This window comes from Drosophila pseudoobscura, chromosome 3 (genome assembly GCF_009870125.1).
Source record: "Drosophila pseudoobscura strain MV-25-SWS-2005 chromosome 3, UCI_Dpse_MV25, whole genome shotgun sequence".
NCBI lineage: Eukaryota > Metazoa > Arthropoda > Insecta > Diptera > Drosophilidae > Drosophila > Drosophila pseudoobscura.
In genome coordinates, this window is record NC_046680.1 from 7,314,419 (window position 1) to 7,325,155 (window position 10,737).

At 46.8% G+C, this 10,737-nt stretch overlaps 1 protein-coding gene across 1 annotated transcript in view; it reads right to left on the bottom strand.

The window, feature by feature from the left end:
* ASPP (Ankyrin-repeat, SH3-domain, and Proline-rich-region containing Protein) overlaps nt 1-5,482 on the bottom strand; it is a 31,170-nt gene extending 25,688 nt beyond the window's left edge. The window contains exon 1 of the mRNA XM_033377718.1: nt 5,042-5,482. The gene's annotated coding sequence lies outside the window, so the exon portion shown is untranslated. The remainder of the gene's footprint in view (nt 1-5,041) is intronic.
* Nucleotides 5,483-10,737: the final 5,255 nt, after the last annotated feature.

Genomic DNA, 10,737 nt, shown 5'->3' on the forward strand with positions numbered 1-10,737 from the left:
TCAAAGTCTATACCGATGAGGGCTCTTCAATTCTACTGAAAAGTTGCAAACTCCTCCTCAGACTGCGGCAGGATTGGTAAAAGGATACAAAGGATCCACTCTGGCTGAGCAGGCGATGGCCTGTGTAGATTTTTGGAAAAGCAAACAATTCTATAGTTTTCCAAAGTTCATCGAAGCTCTCGTTTCACTTCATTTCCTGCCAAACGCAGCACAAACGTAAAATGGAAAACGTAAAAGGTTGAAAGGTTCAACCAAAAATGGCGTAAAATAATAATAAAAATGCCAAAAGTTGAACCAAAAAAAAAGAAAAGGAAAAACAAATTCAATTGCGGCAAAATAACAAAAATTGCTTTGTCAGGGCTAAAGAGAGTTTCCCGCCAAAAAGGGGTGGCGCCCTGTTGTAGGCGTGGCTGTAAGCCAAAACTCTTTTGTAAGCGTATGAGCCGTGTCACGGGATAATCCAACAACAACAGAACTTTGATTCCGAATTCGAAGAGCCAGACAGAGAGAAAAGAGAGAGAGAGAGGGGGAGACAGGGAGGCGTGGAGAGAGATTTGCATGGCTAGAGGCGGATAGACTGCAGCTGGAGGGGGCGGAGGGGTGTAGGACGGATGTGTGTGTCAAATAAACATATTTGGCCCACACACCCCCCCCCCCCCCTGGATCCCCCTTTGGTTGGCTCGGAGGGAAGGCATAAAATATCTGCAAAGCGCATTTAAGCCGCGCGCCACACAATAAAAATAAATAAAAGGGAAAAGACGAACAAAAAAGCTTCGAAGCCAAAAGGTGGAACAATTTTCGTTTAGAATGAGGGCGCCGCCGGAAGAAAGGGGCAGGTGGGTGGCAGACAGGTAAATGAGGCGGAGGGCCAGGCCAGGCGAGTGGCGGGGTCCGTATGGGGGCCGGCAACGACATAATAATAATAAATATTCAGTTCAGTTTCAGCTTTTTTGGTACTCTCTATTCAAGAATACCCTGTAGGATTATAGAGGGGGGTGGTGGGGGATATGCTATGCATCAGAGCTGCTTTTATTCTCAGTCACTAGGCACTACAGGGTACTCTTGCAGTCGATTCGCTCCCTTTCATTTTGTAGGAGAAGCGCATGAATGGAACTGCGATATGAATGGATAAAAAGCAAACTAAAGCAGGGCGAAAAACGCTTCGACTGCCCCCACATGTGAGGTGTGGATGTGGGCGTGGGTGGAAATGGAGATGGAGATGGAAACTGCAGCCAGCGAACGTGTGGCTGTGTGGCTGTGTGTAGGAGGCAGACGATGAAACAGAGAACAGAGCACAAAGAAGGTGAAAGTGAATAAGGGTGCAGATGGGGCAGATGGGGCAAATGGGGCCGAGGATGAGGCTTGAGCAGGTTTGGGGCAAGTAAGTAAACCAAATCCGAATAAACAGGGATTTGCATTCATAAAATATATCGCATGCGAGCAGAGCATTCTTTCTCCCTCTCCCTCTCTCTCTCTCTTTCTCATTCTCTCTCTCAGCTACAGGCTAGTCACAAATGGAGGTCATGATTCTGTGTGCGTGCATGTGTGTGTGTGTGTGTGTGTGACCCTCTGTGAAAGTGTGCGCTGTGTGTGTGTGTGTTTGTGCAAATTATGCAAATCGCAAGCATGAAAAACAAATATTAAACTTTTCATGGAGGAAAAAAAAAGATTCAAAAATTAAATAAAAATTTTACAAAAGACATAAAAACCAAACGGTTGCCTTCAGCCACCCAACCCAACCCAACACACACACACACACACACACATGGGTGGCCTTAACGGGGACTTGGGTTGGGTTGCATGACAATCAGGCAGCCGCAAAATGCGGGAAATGGATCCACTGTTTGAGGCAAGAGAAACGAGAGGAGGAATACATATATGTACACATACTCGTATATCTAGCCGAGTCCCGCGTAATGATTGTACTTACAGATGTATGCATGACCTCCCATTACCCCTCAACCCCAGTTCCGGGCCCCCCCTCTCTCACTCCTGCCACAAAAGTTGGCAACTCAAACAAGAAGTGAGAGGGCGCAGGCTTTTGGGAATGGAAGACTTTGATACCCTGGAAGAACCTTCCCTGTACGGCAGGTACCATACGATATAGTTGTACGATTTGTGGCAGATCTGGTGATTCGAGACTGGAGGACTCTGGGAATATGCAGATACGTCCACACAAAACAAACAGAAATTCGAGACTCGGTTTGTTTTTTGTAAAATGCGTGCGTGGACAATAGTCTGCCTCCCTTCGGGGGGAGTGCTGGCTGAGGGGGCGGTAGTTTTTGGGGAGAGCTGTAACCGAGACGTGGTCTCAGGGGCTTCGGGGGGCAGCGGTTGGGGTGCTCTGGGTGCGGCTGTCTGCACGTGCGTCTGTGCTTGTGTGCTCCAGAGAGCAACTAGTTGTGGGCCAGGCCCAAACCCAATTCATTTGGTTGTGGCCAAAAAAACAAGACTGGGAGCGGGCGAGAGGCAAAAATATGTGTAAACACGCAGCTTGTTTGTGCCCCCCCACATACCCCGCTGCCCTCTGGAGTCACCACTTTCCCACATCCCCCCTCTCCCTATCTCTCTCTCTGTGGGGGACAAACCGCGTTAAATAAAATCTCGCACGCTTCGTTTGGATATGAGAAAACAAGCTGCCTCTAGTCCCCCCCCTTTCTGCCTCCCCATCTCTGTCGGTGCCGCTTCAGTGAAATGCCAAACAAATTCAGAAAAAAAGTTGGGGAAAAAAGGTTTGTCAACATTCGCTTCTGGCGGCCAGAGACATGTTTTCGAAACTCAAATTGTGGGCGGCTGCACGTGCCACGCCTCGCACACAACAGAGTTTCGTTTTAGTTGGATTTTCCAGTGTGAAATTTCCATTTCCACGAAGGACATGTGCCGACGGATGCAGATGTTTTGAATGCAACTTGGAAAGGCAATTATCTTGGTACAATTTTCATTAAAAGCTGCGAGAAATTGTAGAAGACGTATTCCAATATCCAAAAAAAAAGAGTTCCTTTCGAAGTTTCCAGAAGAGAAATTTTAGGAGTTTAAGAATTTCTATACCTAAAAGTAGGGGTCCACACACGTGTGGGCTCTGGGATCCACTAATTTCATTCTCTCAAAGCCCCAGCAATACGACTAAATTGCCTGTCAATCAACTCGAGAGTTCATTAAACGTGCCTCTCTCTCTCGCTCACTCTCTCACTCTCGAAGCGCCGCTTTTGACGTCATAAACGGTGCACACGCACTCACTCGCACCAAAACGGAGAGTGATAAATGTTTGAAACAAAAGTGTTACTGACCTCACATTACATGTAAAAAACGTGCAGGTTTCCCCCTCAGCCTTACTCCTTCTTTTTTCGGGGGTCCAAGCGCCACCGAGAAGGACAGAGATGGAGGAAGAGAGAGAGAGAGAGACGGCAGCAGAGGCTTAAGTAAAGGGAAAGGAGAACCGCAACCACACACACACACACACACACACAATCTCACACATACACTCTTTCAGGCTGGGCTCAAAGTTCGTCGTTTGTCCGCTTTGGTGGCTTCACTTTTCACACTTTTCGTTTTCGTTGTGTGCCTCTCTTGGAATTTCTAAACAAACAAAACCAACAGAAACCCAAAAGAGAGAACAAGAAAGAGAGAGAGAGAGAGAGAGAGGCTGACTATGGGTGCATTCCAGGTGCTGCCAACGCAAACCGAAGCAGCGGCGGCAGCAGCAGCAGCGATCGCTGGAATGCAGGCACCAACAACAACAACAACAGCAACGTCACAGGCTTGCATTTACAGCAACAAAAACTTGCCATGTTGCTTTTTTACAGCAAGGTTGAAGGAAGGGCGAGGAGTGGGGGTGCGGGACCGAACATGTTTAAGCGCGATAGTTAGAGAGCGAGAGGGAGAGGTAGAGAGGAGACACAGACAGTTGCCGACTGGCTTTTCAATTGGAAATGGAGTGTGCGAGGGGTGGGGGAAAGCGGAGTGGAGTGGGGAATGACCACTGGGGAGAGCTGTGTGCGCTGCTGTCTGTCGTCTGTGTGTGGGTTTTTGGGGATGCTTTTGTGTGTTCGGGATTGTTGAAATGCTAAACCGGAATGTGGCTCATTCAGTGAAAAGACCATAATAACGATCATCATCATGAAGTTGGATGATGATCAGCAGCATCGAAAGCCAAGTTTGGGGCAGCATCGTCGACGACGTCGTAACTTGAGGCCGGCAATCTATGCGCTGTGGTTGTTGTTGTTTCTCTCTTTGCCAGTGGCTGTCTCTCTCTCTCTCTCTCTCTTCCTCTCTCTGGTAGTTGTTGTTGCTTGTTTTTCTGGTTTTGGCATTCATTCGCGCTCAATTGCGCCAGATTTGCGTTTTTTTTTATGCTGCTGCTGCCGATCGAGTCCACGCTTCATTTCAGGCAAGCCCTGGTTGTTGTTGTTGTTGTTGTTGTTGTTATTGCTGTGGCAGGCAACGCTGCCAACCAAAAATGTCGCCAATGGATCAGAGCAGAAGTCAGAGAGGATGGGAGAGGGAGGTTGGGAGGGAAGAGCACTTCAGAGAGAAGAGTGGGGTGTGGGCAAGAGAGTCTAGAGCACTGAGTGCTGCACAGCGTGTACAGTTGCAGCATCAAATTGGAGACCAGGTTGCCAGTCCTCCTGCTGCTGCTGCTGCTGCTGCTGCTCCTTCTCCTGCCCCACCTCCTTCCTCCGGCTCTTCTGTCTCTTCCCAAGAAAATTCCCACAGAGCCAAAGACAGGCGGCGGAGCAGGCGGGGTCGCTTGGGTAATGGCGTGTGGAAAAAGAATCACGTTTATACCGTTTTGTACTGATTTTTTTCCTCTTCCCCATCATCATCATCATTTTCTACCTCTTCTTTCACCTTCTCCGCCACAACTCTCCTCTTTCTCTTCTTGTCATGGTTTTTCAAGTGCAATTTCTGTTGTTGTGCATTTATTTCACACACATACACAACACACACAGAGAGCAATATCCAAGCACATACACACGCGTTCATTAAATATTTTCGTTGTTGAATAATTTTCCCGAAAAAAAAACTTCAAGTTCGCCCTCACCTTGTCTGCACCTTGCGCTGCTCCAATGATTTTAGCTGTTGTTGCTGCTTGAAGTTGCTGCTGGTGCTGCTGTTTAATTGCACTTTTAAGTGAATTAATCACCTTTCATGCTGCCTCTTTTGTTGCTCCCTCTTTTGATGGCCTTTTGTATCACGCAACTACTATTTTGCATACACTCTTTTTCAACGGGGGTTTTGCCTTTCTTTCATTCAATTCCCAGAGCTGCTTCTTTTTTTTGCTTTTGTAATTAATTGAATACACACACACACACTAACAAACGCGCGCGTAGAAGAGAGGGTACGCACACACACACACACACGGAGAGATACACCTGGAACAAACGCGCGCACTCGGATTATTCTTCGGAAAAAACGTCGGTCGACAGGTAAGAAGCCGCGTGAGCAACTGAGACACCGACTCTGGCCATGGCTTCGCTTTGGGCCACGATCGCGTCTATCTGTACAGCGTATGTATGGCGGTCTCTTTCTGGCAGCGTCATGTAGCAGACGTCTCTTTTGCACCTGCGCAATTGGGCCTTGGTGATTGACCAGAAATACGTTACAAAGCACCGTTTAAATTTTACCTGTGACGCGCACTACAGCTAAAGAGAGTAGTGTAGTCAGAAAGAGAGAGAGAGGACAAAACTGGGAGAGTTGGGAGAGTAAAAGAGCGAGTAATTTGGTTGGGAGAGTAGGGTGAGCGCTGTTTACCTGTCGCCGCCAGCTCTCTTTGCCGCTGCCGTCGCTCTGTCCAGACGAAATTAGCTGCTACCGACCCGACAATTATTCGAGTGATTGTCGGTGTGTGGGTGTATGTGTGGGAGTGTTGCCATGGTGCATGTGTTTGCACAAAAAAGCTAACTGCAGCCATGACATTAAGAAACACTGCCATACACTCCCTAATAATGCAAGCATTACTTTCAGCCGTCGCAGAAGATTTTGTTTTGGCTGAACAAATTCAAAGAAATTATACATTTGCGGCTATGTAGCTTCGCTTTTAAAGCAGTAGATGGCGCCAATAATTCCTACAGTGCCGCCCTCTAGCAGCAGTTTAGGGAAGCTCTACACAGATGGCGCGCCTTTGTAAAATGTAGCATACATTATTAATTATAGGCGCGAAGTTCAAATTCCGATATTTTGAGCTGTGTAAAATAACCTGGGCAAAACGATAAATGCAGTGCACATTTTCAGCATTTCCTTGCTTATATTTGCGGATATATTCGCATGTATTATCAGATAAGGCCACAACATACATCGTTCGTGTCGTGAGTTCTAAATTCCATAGATATCCACTATATAGTCATCGGAATAATAGCGAAATTCGTCTGTGCTAATAGTGGCCGACTTAGGGGACATGGCTCCCTGTGTTGTTGATGACAGCAACAACAAATTACAACAAGCGAATTGGGGGCGATAGGAGGTAGCTCTATGGCCATAAAAATCGTTAAACGGCAAACGGTTAAGCCCCGAAACTTGAAGCACGAATGGAACCCCGTTCAGGTCAGAGAAAACTCACTTCATAATCATCATCGCCACTCAGCTCCTGCTTAATTCCCTTTTCCGCCTCTAGAAAGTTGTATAAATCTGTGAAATTACCCAAACACTCGAGGAGCTTAACGCAGTCGGTTGGATAATGCTGAAAATTTTCACGGGGCGGTGTGGTGCGAATGGGGTGGCAGGCGAGGGAGGAAAAGTTAACCGCAAAGCGAAAATTTTCGGCAACGAAGAAAGCGTCGTAAAAACCATTTAACAACCGAATAAGCAACCGCAAAAACAGAATGACATCGTCTGGCTTTTCCACCTACACTTCCCCGCTCTACGCCCTCTTTAGTCCCCGCCCTTGGTCCACTTCTTCGCAACGGAAATGAAGCCGCCGAAGCGGCTGGAACAAAAACGCGAGAAATCCTAAGGCCGAAACGAATCCGGCAATACCTCTGGCTGATCGGGGGGCTATATTTTGCTTGATGGATTCCGAAGGGTGTACTTCCTGCCCCAAAAGGGGGGAGTAGGGGACTAGGGGAATAGGAGTATGGGTATCCGTCTCGCCATTTTGTCTCTGTGGACTTTTGCGCTCACACCAAAAGCCAACGGCTTTTTCATGGCCTATCAACGAACGTCTAATGCCGGCAATTAAAATAAACGGCAACAAAGCGAAATCCTGCCTGAGGCAAGGCCAGGCTTCCTCTTCCTCTGCTCCAAGAGATGCCAGGATCGCAGAGAGAGTCCTCGCCGAGGGGGCGTCTTGCAAACGCCTTCAAGCTGCTAGAAAATGTGCGTTTAATGAAATTTTTATTCAATCAGAGCACAGCAACTTTTATGGCAGCACAGACACTGGCTGAAAGGGGAAATGCCTCAACGCGGGATGCCTGAGAGGGGGAACCTGTTGAGTCGAGTTTATGATAAAGTGGCCTCTTTCCCTGGCACTGCCCTGGCCAATGGCTGTGTGCGAAGTGTTTTGCTTTTACAGCCTCAATTTATCTTCCACTCTCGGTGCCACGAAACGCGTCGAGTGGTGCCATGGAGGGATTTGGCTTGCGCCAGTTGATGTTTGTTCAGTTTTGGGTCATAGAAATTGACAGAGTTAAAGGATATAGACAGATGGCAGTGCAGACGGCAAGGCTCCAACGTTTAAAGAGTGGCAGATTTAATTTGGATAAGAATTTCTTAAGGATTTACAGCATTCCATCAATCCTGAGCCGATTTGCTGAGGAATATCGTATTGTTTGCACACATAAATAGTCGTAGCTCTAAATATTCCTTCAGCCCCACATAAGCCAACCAATATCCCATATACGAGCATGTATGTATCTGCCTTTAAAACCTATCTCGCTCTCTGTTCTTGAACCACATTCATTTGGTAGTGAAAGTAGGGAAAACAAACTCATGAATATCATTAGCAGTATACGTAGAAGTAGGCGTAGCCTCCTCCTCTAATGCCCCACTTATACGGGCCTCCTTGGTGGAACTAGTGTACTTTTCCTAAGCCCCCAGGCCGACTTCGGCTGTAATTAAGCGTCTGCGGCGTGAAAAGAGACTCAAAGGAAACCAGGAACACCGCAGCCGGCAGTTGAAGAAAGCGAAGGCCCTCCCACTCTCCTAGGCGGACAGGTGTCCGCATTTCATTTGCATAGATTAGACAGATTAGGGCGGCAGCTTGGATTTCCTGGGCCGGTGGCCACCAAAAGTTGTACGCCTCTCGATCCAACACAATTTTTGCTTAATTAAAAAGTTTTTCAAAATTAATTTACATAAATTTCATTTGTGCTGAAATCCGTGCAAATGAATTTCCTTTTAATTGAGCAACACCTGAGGGTCCTTTCGCGTCCTTTCTTCCATCCTTCCTGCCTTGCAGACAGCAGCAACAATTGGGCAAAAGCTTAGCGCCCAAAAAAACCCGTAACAGAGCTTTAAGTCGGCGGAAAAACCTTTTTGGCGGGCTACCCCAGTGGTTTCCCTTTTTCCTTCTGCCAAATATTGATCGGATTGGTGAAAAGGCGGCAAACCGCACCAGGGTGGGGGACGCTGGGTGGTGAAAGGTGAGCGCTGAGCGCTGAGTGGGTGCGCCGCTGTCTATCCAAATTCAAGTTTTTTTTTGCCCGTGGCCCGAGCCCCATGTGGGTCAAGCAAATCAATTGACAGCTGAACCGAACTTGAGCGAGGACAACGCCAATCTTTGTGTGTGTGTGTGTGTGTGTGTGGAGAGTATCTGTGTGCCGTCACCTGGTTTGCTTCTATAAATAAATCATTGCTTATGATAATATGCCACACACACACACACACAGGCACACAAAGGAACTGACACACAAATGCTGATTAGATACAGGACGAACCGCAGAAGGAGCAACAACAACAACAGCCACAAAACACTTCAAGTCGCAGACAGCATTTGACTTTATTCAAGGATACTTCGGGCCCATACGCTTCTGACTTTTGCACCCACTCTTTTGAGGCCCTTATACTCGGCAAGTGAAATGCTACGACAGCAGACCATTGGAGACCAACAGACCTAGAGGAGGCTAAGGCTAAGGATATGCGCGATGTAGGTCCTGGTGCTGGGCATCCGGTAGTCGACCACAACATTCGTGATGTTCCGACGCCGCCACTCTCTGCTGCTCCCGCTGCTCGTTCCATCATCATAAAACTTGGCATATTGTAGCGTCACCGAAGAGGGAAAAAACCGTGTATTTTGAAAGCGTTGCGTTACGTTTGGGCCATGTCCCATGACGTGGTGGGGATGTTTGCATTGAGCGAGGGATTGTTTGCGGACCCCGACAGTTTTTCGGGGGGACCGAAGATTAATTGCATTTTGCAGTTGTTGCAGAATCACGAGTTGTTGTTGCTGTTGCATTTGCCAAATGGGTTTGGCCATTGATGTAATTACCAATCGAAATGAGGAAGGAGACTGTTAAAGGTGCAAAGAAGCTACTTAAAACGAAAATAGGTCAGAGGTCAGCTGAAATGGGCTAATGGAATGCCTATAAATGTCTAAAAGACTCCTTTTGGATGCTTTTTAGTCAAATTAGTAAATCATCTAATGCCCAGAAATATCGCAATTCCCTGCCAAACCATTACAAATATCAAGAGCTATAAAGTACATAATTTAGTATGTGAGGGAGGATCCGTCTCCAGATGTGTCTCCTTAACGGACACCTTTCGTGTGGCACCTACTAGAACCGAGAGGGGGAGGTTTTGCATTCGAAGAGAATTTTCTTGAGATTATTTCCCCCCAGTGCTCACACTCAGTTGCAATCTTCTCATGTGAATAATAAGCACCCTCAATGCAAAACCATTCATCAGCAGAAATACCACAGATGCCAAAGATGCGCATATCTTGCAGATAGATTCACTTTCGAATATATGTATGTATGTACATAGTAGCCACATAGCTCATGAGCAATGGGTAAAACCCTCCATTCATTTGCACGGATCGACACATTAATAAAATGCCAAAATGATGCTCGTCACAAGTTCTAGATATTGTGGGCGGCTGCTGTCAGCAGTGGGGCTCATAAAATCGGGTCATATAGAACGGACAATGAGAACGGAATGGGGAAACACTACCATAAACAACAAAACACAAAAGACCAAGAGAGAGGGAGAGAGGGAGAGTGAAACAGCAGCGAAACAAAGGAAACAGAAAAACACAGAGAGGGAGGATAACTTTGGGTAAGGGAGCATTTGATACCCCTTCTAGTCAGAGCTAATGATATGGAAAATCGGCTGTCTGTATTAACAGAAACTTTCAAGTTTTTCCCATAAATATTTGAGTTATACCGACTTTTCTATGGCAGATTTGGGAAATCTATAAATCTAAGCCGTCTGCCTGGAACGGGAAGAATCTGTGCCAAATTAAAGGACTTTGTAGGATATTTCCACATAGATTTACACATAGATATTTATTAATCGACACTTTTGATCCTGTTAAGGAATACTCGTATGCTTTTCAGCACATGCTTTGGAGCACAACTAAAATAACCAACTCTTTGGAAATAGGGTACATCTGTTACAAGGCGCAAAAACGGAATGCAATCCTCAAAGCGCCTTCTATTGCCTCCCACAAAATGCCCTCCCACCCTCTCTCTCTCTCTCTCTCTCTCTTGCCTTTTTCTGCTCCATTGAGGCTGGGCAGTGGGAAACGAAACGAAAGGAAATGAACTCAACAAACACACACTGGGAGGAGGGGAGGATAGGGAGAGA